Source organism: Muntiacus reevesi, chromosome 4, assembly GCF_963930625.1.
Source record: "Muntiacus reevesi chromosome 4, mMunRee1.1, whole genome shotgun sequence".
Classification (NCBI taxonomy): domain Eukaryota; kingdom Metazoa; phylum Chordata; class Mammalia; order Artiodactyla; family Cervidae; genus Muntiacus; species Muntiacus reevesi.
Window position 1 is genome coordinate 30,316,192 of NC_089252.1, and position 15,528 is coordinate 30,331,719.

A 15,528-nucleotide genomic window follows, 5' to 3' on the forward strand; every position below is an offset into this window, starting at 1 on the left:
TGCTTTATTTGAAAATGATTTTTCTCTAGTAGTTGGCTTTCAAGTAGCACACTGGACTTATAACTTCTTGAGCTCAGAGATGCTCTCCTGAGGACATGTTCTTTATTTTAATTGAAGTCTTCATCACTGGCTGGCTTCCAAGTGGTCTACCAGATGTCTTTTTCTTTGCTAGAGCTGAAGCAGATTATGATGTTCCAGTTTATTTTTCCAATTTGCTGTACTTTGCTGGCAGCCTGATTTCTTTAGCAAACCTCACTAGAGAGGCCAAAATCATGGATCAAGGCAGCAACAAGTACGTCTTTAGAATGTGCTTTCTTAGATAATCTCAGGCAAATTACACACACACTCTCTCTCTCTCTCTTCCCCCATCTTTTATTTTAGTGATTAGACCTAGATTTTCCTAAATTTTCACATACATGTAACTTTCTCAGGATGTGCAGCTCCAAAATCAATCCTCAAGGGATTAACTAATCTCCCAACTGGGACTTTAAGAAATCTCCTTTCTCAGATAATCTTTCATTTTATGCTTGGAGGCTTGGGGGGGAAAAAAAAAGAATATATATATATATATATATATATATATATATATATCTCCACTGCCTTTCCCTGTTATTTTTCTTCAGTCCTATCCTCTATGTTCTGAGATGCTTCATACTTTGAAATGAATTGTCTATACATTGTGCATAGGTAGACGGGAATGCCTTGAAGTTCATCCTACTCTTTGAAGTGCTACAGAGTTAAATCTTATGACTGCATCTATATCACCTAAAACAGTTTCTGGTACTTAGTAGTGGCTACATAAAAGTTTATTAAATCAACTAACTCATAGTCAAGTACCAGTTGGTTCACTCAAGCAATTCAGGGAATTTAGTCATTTCTTATTTTTCGCTAAATTTAGAGTCTTTGTGACCTTTACCTCTAATTTAAGTGGTTTATGATGAGGGGTTTCATTTTACTTTCTGGTTTCATAGAGGAGCAAACTAATTAAACATCTAATAAAACAGATGGGAATCTGGGCTTTATAGGAATCTGGGAGGGTCCAACGGCCTCCTGGGACCTGTCACTGGAGTGAAGACTAGCAATCTCCATCTCTTAGGCAAGTTTTGTTAGTCTCGGGTGACAGTGTTAACACAGTGCTAGGCTGCCTTTCCGACAAAATACAAACAAAACCAAACAGAAGAAAGACAATCAAACCAACCCCCCACTGCCCACTGGCTGACTAAAGCAGCGGGATTGTCGTGTTGTAGAAGGGGCCAGAACAGGAGGAGGCAGCAGCTTCCTAACAAACTGTATTGTTTGAACCATTTTATTTAGTGTGGAAAAAAGTCCCTCGTATCGAAGATTTACTTGGAAGTTCCGGGCAGATTAACTTTTGGTAAGAGTCAGAACTAAAAACTTTATTGGGAATGCTACGTACACTCCAAAGACCAACAAGAGAATTTAAGTTAGATGTGATTAGTATGAAGAAAGTTACATTTATTGTACTCTTATGTATAATTGATCACATGAAAGGCCTTTTGTAACTATAAAAGAGACAGCCCATTAAATTGTTTTACCCCGAGGATTATACAAATTTGCAGATATCGAATTGGATCACCAACCTATTGGTTTCATAGCAATGGTAAATCATTAAGATGCTTATTTTTATTCATATATCTTTCTTGCTATTTATTGTTAACCAAGTAGCCCCTCCCAGATTTAACTTTATTTTCAAACAACTGAACCAATCATTCTGTCTCTCCACCATCAGCAAAGGATTAAACTGGTTGCTAAGAGCTCTATAGGTCACCTTGGAAAGATCTCAAAACAGAAGAAAAAAATATTTGGCAAGAACATCTCTGTGTTATTTAGTCTTGGACGGAGAGTCTATAGAGAAAGTCAGAGGCCATCTTATCTCTTGATTTGAGTAGAGAGGCCATGACTCCTTGGCATTGCTTTGTGCAAATGAGTTGAGCTCATTTCCAACCCTTCCATTATCCAGATAAGAATGTGCTCTGAGAGCTAAAGGTTAAGATCTGAAGATTACCTGGCATGTGTGGGAGAAGCAAATTGGCCCTCGTGCTTCTGTAGAAAAGGTTGTCGAGGTTGTTCCCCATTCCTTATTTATTTCAGACAGACAGCCCGCAGAAAAACACAAGCTCAGACTCCTCCTATATATGTTGCAGGAGAGGACAGCTGCAAATCACAGCCGGTATCACAGAATGAGGCTGAATCCAATTTGTCACTGTCGGTTCTCTGGATTTAGACTTTTCATTTGTAGAAATGCACTTGGCAGATCTCAATCATTAGAAATAAAGGGAGCTGAAGTCTGGTGGTTGTGTTGAACTTCTCCCGTTAAGCGCCTCACGTTTGCTCCAAGTCTCATAATAGGGACGCAGCTTGGTATTTTGGGGGCACCGCAGAAGCTCTGGGACGTCCTTGCTGCCAAGGACATCTTCAGTATCTACTGATCCCTTTGTCCTCGAAGCAGTCCAGGCCTTATGCTGATTTTTGCATTGTACCAGATCAATTCCACTTCGAATTTTAACTGGAGAGGTCAAAAGGTGTGTGTGTTTCTATAAATCCAGGGTTCTGTCAGCCTAGTGCAAATGGGTTGAAAGAGAGAGACAGAAACAGAAAGAAAGTCTGTGCTAAATAAATGGTATTCAATTTTAAATGAAGTCTCTCAATTAGCATTGAACATTTCTTTAAACAATCAAGATATTAAAGCTAGAAAGAAGTTAATGAGCCTATGGAGAAAGTAACTTCTAAAGATCATTTTGTGCTTGGGATGGTAATTGCTTTATGACATTTTGATGTCATTACAACATGAAATTAGGAGGGCAAAATGTTTCCAGAGTGTTTCTTTGGATACCCTGTTAGGAAGCTATTAAAAGGCAAGATTACATTGGCAAAATGAGTTCAGTGTGTGCCTTTGGATACCTGCTTTGCAAAACGTCAGAGACTGAGGCTGCAGTGCAAAATGATTGCTGTGTGTGTCATCCACTCCAACGCTGTTACGTTCAAATTGCAGCGGAAGATTAAACTTGGAAGCAAGAATATAGAGATGTGATGAGGTGGGGGATGGGGGAACTGGCGGAGATTTGTCTCAATTACGACGTCAAAATGAAGTGAAAGAATCATAAGCATTAGGACTGAAATTCAACCTCCCCCCTGATCCAAGAACCAAGCACAGTCCAAGCAATGATGTTCATGAGACTTCTACTATTTCTTACCATGATAACAATGAAGCCCTTTATTGAAAGACCAAAGCAGTTTTATCAGATAAGAAGTTGCAGCACCATACAATTTAGGGTAATGAGGAAGATCAGTTTATATCTGGAATTCTAAAACTGCAAGAAAGAAAAATTCTTTAGATAATTCAAAACTCAAAACTCGAGAAATATTGATCTACCTCTCTGCTGTGCACCCAGAAATTAAAAATAATAATCTACAAGAGACTAGGGACTTCTTTGGCAGTCCAGTGGTTAAGACTTCGCCTACCAATGCAGGGGATGTGGGTTCAGCTCCTGCTTGGGGAATTAAGGTCCCATATGCCTCACAGCCAAAACACCAGAACATAAATAACAGAAGCAATGCTGTAACAAATCGAATAAAGACTTCAAAAAAAAAAAAAAAAAAAGGGTCCATGTCAAAAAAAAAGAAGAATCTACCCAAGAATCACTACCAAGCACACACCAATATTCTAAGTCTCCTTTTCCCCCAGATGTTCCTCCTGCTGTGCAATCTTCACATCCAAAGAGGTGTTAAGAAGCAGAACATCTGGAATGGTCCATTATAGAAGTTCATCCTCAGGGGAAAAGAGGGTTAACATAACGAATGTTCCTTTCTGTCAGTCCGTAAAACAATGCTTACTTTTCAGAGATTTGCCAGTAAATCGGTGTGTTATGAAACACAGCATATTGGAAAAGTCTCCCAGCCTGAATCTACCATGCGCATCAGTGAGGTCATCTGAACTCGAGGCTCTGTTTGGTGCTGTGAGTGTTGTGTATTTGTGTTGGCAGATACGTGTGTGTGCCACAGTGCCTTCAAAACTGTGGTGGCTGTTGATACGGCTGTTACGGTAAGAAAATATATAACTCGATTAGCCTGTACTCAAATAAAGGAATAAGAAATTGGTTGAGATTGATATCTCCCATCACAAACACAGTGGGAAAGTTGGTTCTCAGAGGCCCCTGACAGCAGAGTGCCAATGGAACCATTAGGCATCATGCCCACCCTCTCCTCTCGTGGAACCACACACAGTCATCCCAAACCCGCTCTTGCTGTCACAGTTACATGAAGAGGCATGGAAGCTGCATCACCGAACAAAGGAGAGAAAGACCTAGGGACAGGTTTTCTGGACAGTGGGCCCATGGCCTTTCTAGGTCAAAGACATTGAAGGCAGGATGGCCCAAGTATATTTTTCTTCTGTCTTACTCGCCGACACCCCTACTTTTACCCAATTCTGTTTAGTTTTAAAAGTAAATCACTGTGGCTTTAGATTAGCTGAACATTAATTAGAATAAGGAAAGAGAAGGATTCATTTTCAATTTCAATCCCATTACATAATTTGGTGCAGCTTTTAATTTTAGGCTTATCGGGAGCTGTTTGGAGAGTCACTTCATTTTGAGGAAAGATTCCCATCAGAATCTATTCATGGGCTTTCTTCTGACCAAGTCAGCCCCTTCAACCTTGCTCAGTGATGCTATTAAAACTCTCAAAGAGGTTTGAGTTTTGGTTTATTTGCTATTTATGTATTTTTATAAGCTCCTTGGAGAAAATGGTGCTATAACTGTTCAGTGTTATTATTAAGGTTATTATATGCATATGCACTGCCACTTATTTTTGAAGAGTAAATATTTGTGCTAATTATATCAGTGTCATCCACTGTGCTAATTATATCAATATCAACATGTTGATATTAATATAATTAATTAGCACAAAGATTTACTCTTCAAAAATACATGGCAGTGCGTCTGATGAGTGAAGCACAGTTCTATAACACTGGATTTAGGCTCTGATATGCAATCAGCTTTAATAATTACCTAATACTGTAGGTGGCCTTAGATGAGGAAAAAAATTTTTTTCCAGAGTTCCCTGGGAATTGGATGCTAAGATGAAAAGCATCTGAGCGGCTTTCTTCCCACATTCTACTTGGTGATTAACCAACTATCCAAGTTTAAAGCTGTTCCTCATTAACCCCGAAGACCCCAATGGAAAGGTAGGTGGAGTGAACAAAAGTGATAAAAAAAAAAAAAAAAAGAAAAGAATTCTCCTGAATTAACTGTTATTAAATGATATTCAGCTTGTTACATTTTTAATGGGAAAACTCAGCAATGAGAATCAGAGAGGGGAGGGAAGAAAGCATCTGAGTCACAAACCACCAGAGCAGCAAACAGAATTTAATTTGAGGCTACTCTTTATAATGTAAGAAGTTCCTGGTAACTGTATTAATGACAGGGACATTACGATTACAGTTTACATTCATTTTCTGTACTCTGGATCAGACATAATGCTAAGTGGTTTTTTGTGTGTTATTGCATTTCATACATATAACCCTATGAAACACAATTGCTATCTTTGTTTCATAGATGAGGAAACTGAGGCTTCAGAAGTATAAATAATCTGCCCCAAACACACAAAGGGCGAGTGGGGGGAGCGGCAGCAGAGAAGCACCCAGCTCTTAGTCCCACCCGTCTCCACTGACTTTCCAATGGCAATGTGATCACCTATCCAGGAAGAGCTGGCCTGGCCCATGGGTACTTGAGAGACAGCTCCTTGTACTTACTGTATCAGAACAGGAATAGAACAGCGCTTCGAAGAGGCTTTCTCTCCAAGAAGACTATATTGGAGCTGCCTAGAAAGAACTATAAATCTCAACCACATCTTGACAAGAAATTAGCAAAAGGAAGGTTGAAGTACAACCAATGTGATTTCTCCTGGATTCATAAGCCAATAAACGGAAAGCAGTTTTTTGAAACAGATATCAGGAGATAATGAAAATGTCAAACCTCTAAATTTTTGTTAACCAGTTCCTGATGAGAGGCCAATTTAGAAACATAGCTTTTTAGGATCAGATCTTTGGGATACCCTACTCCTGATACTAATGGGAAAAATCAAAACCCAGAGTCTGGTGACATGCCAAGGCTGAATATTCCAGAAGAGCAAAGGAAAGAGCCAGAGCTTTGGCACCCCCATTTCTGTGCTCTTTCTGCCATGCCCCTTGGCTTCTCCTTGCCTTCCTTGGCAGGGTTGGCCCAATGTGCAAAAACTCTCCTCCAAATTTATGAGTAAACCTCAGTAAAGCTCCAGGTTCTTAAATCAAATAGCAAAGAAATTAAGAGATTTATCTAAATGCAAGAAGCACTACTCTTGCCATTTATTCAAATATCTGCTTGACCATCATTTTCTAAATCTTTGAAAGAGCCATCTGTCCTCTTAGACATTTCCCTAAATGGAAGAAAAAGAAGAAGAAGAAAAAGACATGGTTCTGTGTAACTGGTCCCACCTTTGCTTGTGATGTTACTTTTCACCTTTTAAAAATTTTGAATACTGCTTCTTGCCATTTCAGCTAGCTTTGAGTCAGAGAGACAGTCCCAGAGACGGCAGAAGCACAGAGAGACAGAAGAAAGAAAGACACGGAGAAATAGTGGACTTGCCCATTTTGGCTCATTCATAGCCTCTTTCCTGGTTCTCCCAGGTCGGTATAATACTTGGTGCTTGATTCCATTGCCTGTGGGTAGTGTCCCTTCTCTAGAAATTTAACCCCTTCTAATTTAGTGTGACACAATCCCTTTCTCCTCACGTGGCCCCATCTCTGAGTGGCTTTCAGTTTCTTTCCTTGGATTCTCACAATAGACATCTCACATCTTCCATGTCCTCTCTACCCCTTTTCCTGTCCGAAACCTTCCCTCCCACACTGTCCAGGTTCTGAAATTAAAGAACAGTCCTGTTAGTTCTGCCAGTGTCTCTCCACCTCCCCAAATCTGCTTACTTTTCCTTATTTCACGACCCATGTCTCTATATTAGAGAACACTGCCTTCAAAGAGACACTTATAAGCATTATAATACAGTGAATATATGGGCTTGGTTTTTCCCCAAGGAGTTAACAGCACTCATGGTCATCCTCAGAGGGAGCACTTAAAAGTGATTTTCATCTCCCAAGAACTCCTGAATTAGATGAGGCCCCGAGACAGGATTGAAAGTGAGGTTTTGCTGGTCAGGTAGCTAAATGCATTAATTAAGTTCCACGTACTTTGTTTCAGGAGAGGGGCACAGAGAGATTTATCACTTCCTTTGATTCACTTGGACCAGTTTTTTTCCTTCTCCTTTTTTTCAGAAGCTAGAGTCCACGACATACTTTTTTTGGGAGGCAGACACTTCAAAGAGGTACATTCTTCTGGTCAAAAATGTTCCGTTTTATGCCTTTCACTTTTACAATGTCTTTAATTCTGGCTTACAGAGACGCCCTTCGGAGCCTTCACTGACCCAACATTTTCTTTTTCTTCCTGCATCTTTCTTGTCACTGAATTCCTCTGGAACCAATTCCACTCTTTCTCTGCCCTGGGTCTGTGGAAACCCTCCCTCATACCTGCCTCCACCTATTTGTTCCCAATTCAAGTCTTCTTTTCCTCACAGCAGGTCCTGTTCTTCTGCTTGGCGTCTTGGATATGTATACCTACGGCTGATTCATGTTGATGTTTGGCAGAAACCAACACAATATTGTAAAGTAATTACCCTTCAATTAAAATAAATACATTAAAAAATAAAGAATGAAATGTGCTTTAAAAAGCACTTCTCTCGGGTGTCCTACGCCCTGCAGTGCAGTGTAGCTAGGTCCCCGCAGCATCCATCTCCTACCTCCCCATCACACTCTGAGGGTCCTCCTCCACCTCCCCACCCCAACCTCCCCGCCACATGCTCCCGCTCTTTTCTTTTTATTTCCCTTCTTCTGTACACTCCTCCTTACTCTCCATTTCCCTGCCCTCGCCATCGCTTCTTTTTTCCTCTCTTCTTCCCTCCTTCTGAGAGTGGGGGTATTGTGAGTTCAGTTTTTTTTTTTTCCTTTCTTTTATTTTTTAAGAGCCAGAAAATGATCAGACTAGGATTTGAACACCAAACCAAGAGACTCAAAGGCTTTGCTTTTTCCCCTTTTGGAAAAAGCTGATGCACTGATGTTTATAAGGCTTGAATCTTTGATAAACAATTAAATATCAGGCATCCCCAGAGAAAATCATGCCCCCTCGCTCTTATGTCAAGGGCCCATTTCATAAGTGAAGCAGCAGTGTTAGTCTGAGCTCAGAGGATCTTCTGGCTTCACTGAAACCTATAGGCATCAGAGTTAGAATGTGAGTCTCAGAATGTATGTCCTCATGACAAGAATAAAAGCAACTGCCTCCCAAGTGTGGTGGTAATAATTAAATTGGACAATGTACCTAAAGCCCAGCATGGTTTTCTTACACATAAGAGTTCTAAAAATTGAACTGCTGTATGTCCCTGCAATTTCACTCCTGGCTATATATCTAAAACCCAAAAGCACTAATTCAAAAAGATATATGCACCTCAATATTCATAACAGCATTATTTGTACTTGCCAAGATATGGAATCAACCTAAGTGTTCATCAACAGAGAGAAAGATGAAGAAGATGTAGAATACATACACACACACACACACACACACACACACTGGAATGCAACTCAGTCATAAAAAAGAAGGAAATTTTGCCATTTGCAGCAATATGGATGGAGGGTATATTGCTAAGTGCCTTGGAGGGCATTATGCTAAGTGATACAAGTCAGATAAAGAAAGATAAAGACTGTATGATGTTACTTATATGTGAAATATTAAAAATACAACAAACTAGTGAATATAACAAAAGAGAAACAGATTCACTGATATAGAGAACAAGCTAGTGGTAACCAATGGAGGAAGGGAATACAGGAGGGGAAATATGAGGGTACAGCATTAAGAGGTACGAACCATTATGTATAAAATAAGTTATATGCTGCACAACATAGGGAATAAAGCCAATATTTTACAGTTAGCTATAATATTCTATAGTAACTACAATAACATTTAAAATTGTGAATCACTACATTGTACACTTACAACTTATATAACATTGTACCATCAACTATACTTCAATAAAAGAAAAAAATTCAATTAAATTGTAAGAAGTTACCATATACACATTGTAAAACTATTATGGCCAAGCACTGTGCTAGGTACTCAAATGATCAGCCCTTCATTTAGACTAGCAGAGAGAAAAGAGGTCACCTACAGCCTCATTTATATTCTATGAAGTAATCTATCTTAACCCCCTCTAAATATTCCTGGGAGATGCCTTTCAGCATAAGTAACTGAAGGCAAAGGGGATATTTTAGGGCTAAAATCTTCCCATGCCTCACAAATAATGCTTATAGGCAGTTACCAAAGGGACCCCGCTCATAATATCCTTTCCTGGAAAAACATCCAACGTTGGACCATTTCCACAAATAGGACCAGGAAAATTCCCATGGTGCTGAAGCACTTGTTTCCAGGGGGTTAGTGGGTCAACAACTGCTCCCTTTTCCCAGTGGAAAAGTTCAAGTTCTCCCACAGGCCGCAGGGGTAAAGAACGGCTGCTAGGGTGTGTGGGAAAGAGCGCAGGATTGGATGGGAAGCCAGCACTACCCCAGCCTGGGGAGGTCCTGGGAAAACCACTCCACCTGCCTGGTCAGATGAGTCATGCATAGTCGTATGCCCCAGAATCACCTGGAGAAAAAAAATTTTAATGGTCTATACCCAGGCCCCTCCCTAGAGTTTGAATCAGCTACACTGGAGTGGGGCCTGGGCATCAGTATTTTTAGAAAACTTGTCTTGTGCTTCGACTCTTCAACCAGAGTTGAAACCACTTGGTGAGCCTAAATTCCACAACCTAGATTCATCTAGAGCTGTTTGTTAGTTTCTAAACATTTATAGAATTTGAAACTAAACCTGAGCCGAGGTACTGGGTTTTAAGGGGCTGTTCTTTATCATGAGTCACGTGTCAATGTTTCGGTGAAGAACTAGCACTGATTCGTGAATCTGATAAATCATTCTTGGGTATCTACCATGTGCAAGGTGCCTAGAGATGCTCCCAAGCAGCATGATGCACGTGGGGCTCGGTTTGCTCACAAGAGCAAACGTCCCTCCTCATCCCATCCACTTCGCCCTCTGGGAAATGGTCAGAACACTCGAGTAATTTCCATCTGGAAGAGCCACTGGGGAGAAGGGCTTTGCTGCTGCAGCAGACAAGAAATTTGGCCGATCTCCCTGTCTTTGCTGATCACTGCCCAAGACGGGGTGAGAAACATCCCTCTTTTCACCCTCTATCCTTTCTGCTCCAAATCCCCCCCACACACCCAGAAGGCGATGGGAGCCACAGTCAGAGAGAAGTGGAGAAAAACCAAACTAGAAATTGATTCTCCGCTTTGGTGTTGGCAAGCTGAGGTACTCAAAAGATTTGTGTCTGAATAAGAGGTAATGTTGCATTTTTTTTTTCAAAGAGGTTTAATCTAGTGCCTCTGAAATCCAAATATTTATTCATAGCCCAACTCTCACATCTGTACATGACTATTGGAAAAACCATAGCTTTAACTATACGGACCTTTGTCAGTAAAGTGATGTCTCTGCTTTTTAATACAGTATATAGGTTTGTCACAGATTTTACTTTCAATCTGTGGGACTGGAAAAGACTCAGTCAATTCTAAAGGAAATTAACCCTGAATATTCATTCAAAGGACTGATCTGAAGCTGAAGCTCCAATACTTTGGCCACCTGATGCTAAGAACTGACTCATTGAAAAAGATGCTGATGTGGGGCAAGACTGAGGGCAGGAGGGAAAAGGGGTGACAGAGGACGAGATGGTTGGATGGCATCACTGACTCAATGGACATGAGTTTGAGCAAATTCTGAGAGATAGTGAAGGACAGGGAAGCCTGGCATGCTGCATTTCATGGGGTCACAAAGAATTGAACACAACTTAGAGACTGGAAAACAACATCCACGGCACACCTCTTTCCAGAAAAGATCTGAGGCAAAGGATTAAAATGTGACTCAACACCAAGGCAGATTTCCTTCAGATAGAGTCCAGGTTGATGAACTAGCCGCCGATCTTATCTAGAAGAGAAGCCTCCTGCTTCCATCTAATAAATATCTGTGTCCTTTTCTAGACACTCTGCCTGGGTTGCTAATTTCCCTTTCAGATACTCTCTCAAACAAACTGAACCCCATGGTGAGAAAGCTGCTTACATTGTTGGAACCAGGAAGAGGAGTGCAGGGTGAAATAAGAAACATGGACACAGAGCAGGGTATCCACGAGGAGGGAAGAAGTCTAGAACACCACCCCATCCTTATACCCCAGGATACACAGGCTCCCCTTGGCAAATTAACTCCAATGGACAGTAAGAAATCTGAAACACTTTTACTTGAAAACAAACACAGATATATTAAGTAAAATGCAGAAGTCACACAAACCACTATGACAAATCCCAACACTTCAGATGCATTTCTTGCTTGTAGGGGGCCACTTACTGATACACCTCCAAACTCTTATTCCGATCGTCATCCACTCTGCTCTGCTAGGAGGGGTACTTTGATGGAGAAGTGTGGCGAGCACTGGAAAAGTCTAATGACCTCATCTGATGGATGAGGATTCTGAAATCCAGAGAGGTCTGCGCCTTGCTTAAACACTCATGGCTGGTCAGGGGTGACCCAGAGACCAGAACGCGTGTCTTGGGTTTCATGTCTCAGTGCTGTGAAGGGAGTGTCACAAAGGAAAGCTGAGGGGAAATAAACTTTCCATTATGAACTTGAACGGGAGCTCTGGGATTGGAGTAAGGAAATGTATGCTCGAGCCCTTCTCTGTCACCTGAAGCTCTGTGGCCTTGAGTACATCAGCTCCCCTCATGGTTCCGGGACCAGCAGCCTCGGGAGAGGATATAGATGAGCCCTAAATGCCTCCGGGATCCTCATTCTGTGAGTGGTACCTGTCTGTGTTGATTGCCCCCATGACGTCTGAAAATGATCACTCTGATGCTGATTTGGATAATAAAGTCAATACTGACTTGACTTGCCTGTGGTTGGCAATGTGTAGGAACTTCAACCTTGTTTGTGTGTTGATCTTATTTGAATATCTAGATTAATCACTCCCTGAGAACAAAATGCATTGCTTGTATTCCTTTGTATTTCCAACAGCAGTCATGAATATTTGCTCCACGAATCAATTCTTGGCCTCGCTGACCCTCTAAGGGAAGGATAAAGAGGACCCAATGGGAATACCACTTTATCAATTTGTTAACATAGAACTATTTCAATTCTGGTACACCTAAACCACTTTTGCTTCAGAATGATGGCTAAAAGTCATTTGGAGGCATTTATCTAAACAATGGATAAGGGAGATGGAGAAGACTTGAGACATATTAGGAGAAGAGAACTTTTGGAAAGACTAGAAAATTTCCAGGAAAACACTCCCAAAATACTTTCTATATTTCATAATGTCCATTTTTGTTATACTTTTTTAATGTATTTTTTCCATCTCCACCCATAAATGAATAAATGATGCCTTTTCATTGAGTTTTTCTACCACCTCAGGAAAATTCTTTTGAAGAAGACTTAAATAATCAATAAAGAAAAAGCTCTGCTCTTGTGGTAAATCAGATCCCAATCTTGTTACTGTGTTTTCCCACTGACATTGTTCCATCCTATGGAAATCCGTCCTATTGCACTCAGCTGCTTTCTTCCCTTCCCTGTTTGGTGGATCAGGGATAAAACCATTCATCCAGCATTTTCACACATTCTTCTTTCCAAAGACTGAAGGAGGAGGGGGCTTACTGAATGCATCCCTTTAAAAAACAGAAAGGCTTCACTTGGCGTTTCTACTCTTTGAACTCAAGGTCACAGACATGGAGAGTGTGACTGAAAGCAACAGCCTTCTGAGTGGAGCAAAATGCCTCTTACGCTACTTTGAGCCCCTCCTTGCTCAGCCCTAGATTTGGGGCCCGTTGCATTCAGTGATGTGTGAAAGTCCTAAACCTCTCCTCCTGGCCAGATCAGTCCTGAACGAATCACACCATCTTTTGAATCAAGAAGGAAAAAACTCCCAGTGGAATTCTGAGACCCCACCCCCACCCCCCGCTCCCTACACTCTCAACCTCATCTATGTCCTGGCAGATGCACTGTGACAGCAGAAGAGTCAGTTTAACTCCTTGCCGCTGCACGTGTGCAAAGGTCTTCTAAATTCTTTATGTCCTAGGAACAACCCTGACATTCCAAAAAAGAGGGGGGCCACCTTCCTGCTAAAGACATGCTTTGGAAGCTGTCTCCCAAGGTTCAGAAGAGTTCAGGAACTACAGAGGAGAGAAGGGGACCAGACTGAGTGGTGTTCAGACCCCTGAGTTGAGTCAGTGGATGGGGCTCTCAGCCAATGCCAGATGAAGGGGAGTTTTGTGACAGTGACACCTGCCAACTAAAACACAGTGATCTTGCCAGTTCATCGCCCTGATCCTGAACTCCAGACAGGAGAACCATCAGTCTGGGTCTGGATGTCTGCCTCGTAAACACCCTTAACTGAGAATGGGGCTTCTGATAACATGGAGCAGCAGGACAGCTACTAGACAGTGCAAGTGGACCCCAGGTCATTTCCACTTGGCAATAGAATGACCTACTGCAATTTTATGGAATATGCCCTTGATACCTGAAATCCCCCAGGTTTTAGACTAAGTGACAATTTCGAGCTCTGAATAACTTTAGGAGAGACTAGAGTGCTGTCCACTGTCCCTGCAGAATGCCCCCTTGACTCCCTTCCTGAGAGAAGATTCAAAGTACCAACCTCATTACCCTGGCTTTGCGAGGTTCATGGCTCCCAAAGGCACGGATCCTATTAGGGATCTGAGTTTCAAAGGCCCTCCTGTTCATGCCCCTCCTGACTCAAGTTAACAAGGGTTTCATTAACCTCAGCAAATGGGTTAATTAAATTTGGTTAATTAGATTTGGTTAAAATGGGTAAATTAAACTGATTTTCCCAGTAGCTCTTCCCACCATACTAGATCGTGGAGGAAGGAGGCAATGCCTGTGAGTCTCCATCACGTTAGAAAACGGGGGTTTTCCACAGAGGCAGACACAGATCTGAAATGAGATCCACTGATTCTCCAAGTGGGCGCTTGAGGAGTCATGGACTCAAATGACCCGTGGCTCCCAGATCCATCTTCTGAAAAAGGGCCCTTGTATGTTTTTTATGATGTCACGTAAAGCATTGCTAACTGAAATAAGAGTCTGTCTGCAAACAGGGCGGCTTCCAAATGCTACTTCAGCTAACGTCTGCACACTCGCTCGGCAAGAGGCTTGCTTACCACCCCTGACCTGCCCAATCTTTCAGAGCAGACTGCGGCTGCTGCATGTGCCAAGTTGAAGCTCACGTTTTAAGCGGCGCTAATTGGAAGTGAACATCTTATAAATAATCCATGGCCACGGTCTTTGACGTGCATATACAGTCAGCAAACCAAACCCAGCAGATTACATTCAAAGTGGTTCAAGAGGAAGGCCTGTGACATCTGTGGCCTCTCAGGGCCCGTGCAGATGTGGAGGGTCAGTGTCCACCGGGACAGGGTCCTCCCCGCCTCCTTCAATTATACTTCCTGTCCTGTTAGGTCGTGTTCTAATGAAATATGTAGAATTCAGGAGGTAGCTCTCTACTGTTTTTTCTGGAAAAAGTGAATGGGAAGAGAGAAAAAAAAAAAAAAGAACTTGGCTTGCATGTTTTTTGGGGGGGCCAAAGCAGGTCTGAATAATTGGAACCAATTAACGTAAGTGAAAATTTCTGAAGCTGTATTTCATTGGAGTGTTTGGCATTTTCAGAAGAAGGCTGTAATTAGGCTGCTTGGAAAAATAATTGGTGGTTTGGAGCCACACAGATGTACAGTACCCCTGAAAAGAGATGCATTTTCTGAGAGTGATAGGAAATGTGGTGATTCTTAGGACCCATTCCCCAAATTCCTTCTGTACTTATTTTGTCTCTTGCATCTGTTCTTTCCAAACCACAGGAGCTCAGCATAGTTCTGCAGTGCTGTTTGGGGAGCGGGGTGGGGGAGCTGGAGCTGAATTTTCCATATTCATGCCCTCAAATAGACCCTCAGCAGTCCCCTGTGGGAGGGAAGCAGAAACTCAAGCCCAGTACAATAACATATGCTTCTGGGGGCTCCATGCTCCTCAAATCTATTTTTAAAAGCATGCTTTAGTAAATTATATATAACATATAGCACATCGTGAATGTATGTGTACAAAATGATGAACTGGAATCACTGTGGGTTGGGAATGTCATTCAGTCCCTTCCTTCATCCACGTTAACATCAGGGTGAGCCATGTAGCCTTGCCTCGGATGGGACCCCTCTGGTGTGTGGATCACTGCTGTTCGTCTCCTAGAGGTTCTTTTATTTTTTTTCCCCAGGGCCACTGGGCACCTGGAGACCACCACGTGGGTCTAACAGATGCCTCATCTGCATTATTCTGCACTGAGAAGCTGCGGGCA